The sequence below is a fragment of the Triticum urartu genome, chromosome 4A (genome assembly GCF_056163025.1).
Source record: "Triticum urartu cultivar PI428250 chromosome 4A, HENAU_Tu73, whole genome shotgun sequence".
Taxonomy (NCBI): domain Eukaryota; kingdom Viridiplantae; phylum Streptophyta; class Magnoliopsida; order Poales; family Poaceae; genus Triticum; species Triticum urartu.
The window spans coordinates 292,028,764-292,032,492 of NC_141876.1; positions in this window are offsets into that span (position 1 = coordinate 292,028,764).

Genomic DNA, 3,729 nt, shown 5'->3' on the forward strand with positions numbered 1-3,729 from the left:
ATACTGCCGCTATAGTTAATCGTTGGGGCGTCAAACAAACTCCGATTGCGATGAAACTTGGCAGGCGGTCTACCTACACTATAACAAGACCGCACGCCAACTCTCGTCCCATTCCGAGAACATTTCCCGGCCACTTATAAAATACTATTCCGGACGTGCCGCGGGCGGGTGCAAGTGTGTCTGGGCTCAGAACGGACAACGGAAAGAACGGGGGAACCCGGGCGGATGCAAGTTTTTTTTAAAACATGATGATGCAATGCACATGATGACATGGCAAGATGCAACACGCAATCGAATGACACGGCAACAACAGTGAATAACTGGAGGACACCTGGCACATCGGTCTCAGGGCATTACAACAGTTGTCTGAATTTTTATTCTGGGCCAATCGATTTGCAATGGGAAGCAGCACCCCTCGAGGCGGCGGAGCTCCTAGGCTATCGGTTGGCTGGTGTCTAACGTAAGGGTGCGGGGCCGCAAAGTTCATCGTGGAAGCAGCGCTTAGATGGCTATCTTTTAGAGTTGCGTGGGTTGAAGGTACTGCCGCCGCAGGATCTGGATGACGGTGAGTCTTTGTGGATTGGCCCGGGGGCGGCGCAACCAGGGCAGTGTGGTGGGGCGGGAGCAGGGTTTTGGCTGGGACCACAGACGGCGGAGGCAGGCTGCTCTGCCATTGGTCGCTGGCTCTTTGGGGAATATTCCGAACAGTGTTAGCCGGGAGGCACAAGACGGCCAGACATCCGGCGTAGATCGGACAGTACCAAAATAAAATAAAATCGTGTGACCCCAATTTAGTCGTCAGTCAACAGACGTGTGACCACTCTCGTACCTTGCTATTGATCTCTTAGTGTATTTCTTCAGATCAAAGAGATATGTCGTTCTTAACATTATGTGTTATCTGCATCTTCACACACACCGTCATTCGACTCACCGCAGCTGCTCCAACAAGGGAAGCATACACCAGAAGGGAGCTATAGTCCCCACTCAACAGTTCCCTGCATCGAATGCACGTGCCCGACATGCACAGCCACAACAACTGCAGGGCCATCCACAAGTCAGCACATGATGCTCACTCCTATGGATGGCAGCCAGATAGGTTGTACCATCATCTTACTTGTGTGCAACATTTATGGCTTTGTTATTCATCTAAGCATGGAAAATAGATCATCACATTTCACTGTATATTCATGCTGATCTCTTACGGGTCTTGTTCAGGAGTTAACGTTGTTCCATAGTTCAGCTAAGATACTTGTTCTTTAGGTAACACTGTTCCATAGTTATCATCCACCAGCCAATGCTATCCCACAGGCTGGTGATTATAGTATTATACCACTTCTAGTATTTCCTATGTTGTTCTTTAATACTTTTGTGTGTCATCTAGTTAATCTAGAGTACAAATGATACATATTCTGTAGCTTTTATCTGTGTTCTCCCTTTAGTTTATGAGACCTGTTGCTGCTAGTTAACCCCAGTCCTACTATTTATGTTGTCTCCTACAGGCACTCATTACATAAATCTAACTACTAGTTGTCTTCCATGCATGTCAGATATAATTGCACACACTGATATATCCACAAGAACCTCACGGAGCAATGTAAAGGCCAATAAACTTGATGTCAATGATACCCAATATGATGGAACATGTAAAGGCAGTTCTTCAGAAGACTTGCAGAAAGATGATGAATCCTCTTCACCCCACAAGGTCCTTGCTCTAACTTGGCCTATGATATGGGTACAACATGCATATAATGTCCTCGAGTGTATCTACTCTATTACAATGCCATGTGCTTAGCATGCTGATCATGCATGTAAATATGTCATGCCTTCCTGTTTTTCAGTACCTACTCCATTCATGATAACATGTTTTCAAATTTAAGTATTGTCATTCTACTCTATCGCAATGCCATCTGCTTAATTTGGACATCATGCTTATGAATATCTTATGCATTGTTATTCATCAGTATGTACTTCATCTGTCTACCATACCATGTTTTTTTACATTGAAGTGTTGTTCTAGTGCTCTGTTGCAATGCCATCTTATTTTCCCAATCATACACGTGTATGTTGCCTTAGTTATTTCTGTATGTATTCCGCTACCATGCAGTTTTACATTCAACTAGTGTTCTTTTTGCTGTGTTGTCCTGTCGTATCCCTAGCTCTTACACCATACTCCCTCCGTCCGGATTACATGTTGCCGAAATGGATAAAAAAGATGTATCTAGAACTGAAATACGCCTAGACCCATCCATTTTTTTCCGGATGGAGGGAATACATGTCAATATGTCATGCCTTTCTATTCTTTAGTACCTATTCCATCTCTCTGCTGCCGCATGTTTTATAATTAAAGCACCATTCTTCTATACAAGGCATGCAAGGGGAAGACGACTATGTTAGAATCTGAAGGGTTACAAACAAGGCCTTTGCAAAAGATCCAAACGCCAGGAGATAATAAACCAACTCCAGTTTTTAAAGATACTACTCCAGCACAGAGAAACCCAACTCCTACTGATAATAAGCAGATTCCAGTGGCCAAAGAACTAGTCCGCTCCAGTACAGCAAAAATATGTCAACTCAATTCCAAGAAGCGTGTGCGTATCCTTGCATCATGAAATTTTATAGCATGCTGATCATATTTTCTACATGTTTCTTACCCATCTCTCTTTTAGAAAATAAGCTTAACAGATAGATGAATTTCTGCACTGGTATCGTCTGTGGGGAAAGATTCTTGCAGGAATTCTCTGTACTCCAATGCAAATGTAAGTACCTGTTCTATATCACTATATTTTTACATCAGCATGTATTTTGTTAATCGGCGTGAATCCAACCTTTATCTGATCTAAATTTAGTTGTAGAAAAATGTATGATTAAAGGCCACAATGTTGATTTTTGTAAGGAAAAGTACCTGGTAGTTTTGCATCATGAGCGGCATGAGTGTACTATCTCATATCTATGGGTTTGATTACTTTGGTTCTTCAGTGGGTTTTTAGTGTGTTTTTTACTGTATTGTCCTGTCGTATCCCTAGCTCTTACGTCATACTCCCTCCACCAGGATTACATGTTGCAGAAATGGATAAAACTGGATGTATCTAGAACTGAAATACGCCTAGACCCAACCATTTATTTATGGATGGAGGGAATACATGACAATATGTCATGCCTTTCTATTCTTCAGTACCTATTCCATCTCTGCTATAGCATGTTTTATAATTGAAGCACCATTCTTCTATATAAGGCATGCAAGGGGAAGATGACTATGTTAGAATCTGAAGGGTTACAAACCAGGTCTTTGCAAAAGATCCAAACGCCAGGAGATAATAAACCAACTCCATTTTTCATAGATACTGCTCCAGCACAGAGAAACCCAACTCCCACTGATAATAAGCATATTCCAGTGGCCAAAGAACTAGTCCGCTCTAGTCCAGCAAAAGAATGTCAACTCCATTCTAAGAAGCGTGTGCGTATCCTCGCATCATGAAATTTTATAGCATTCTGATCATATTTTCTACATGTTTCTTACCCGTCTCTCTTTTAGAAAATAAGGTTAAACGATACAAGACTTCCTCCATTGGGATTGTATTCAAGGAAAATATCTTGCGGGAATTCTCTGTCCTCCAGTGCTGATGTAAGTACCTGTTGTATATCACTATATTTTTACATCAGCATGTATTTTGTTAATCGGCCTGAATCTAACCTTTATCTGATCTAAAATTAGTTGTAGCAAAATGTTAA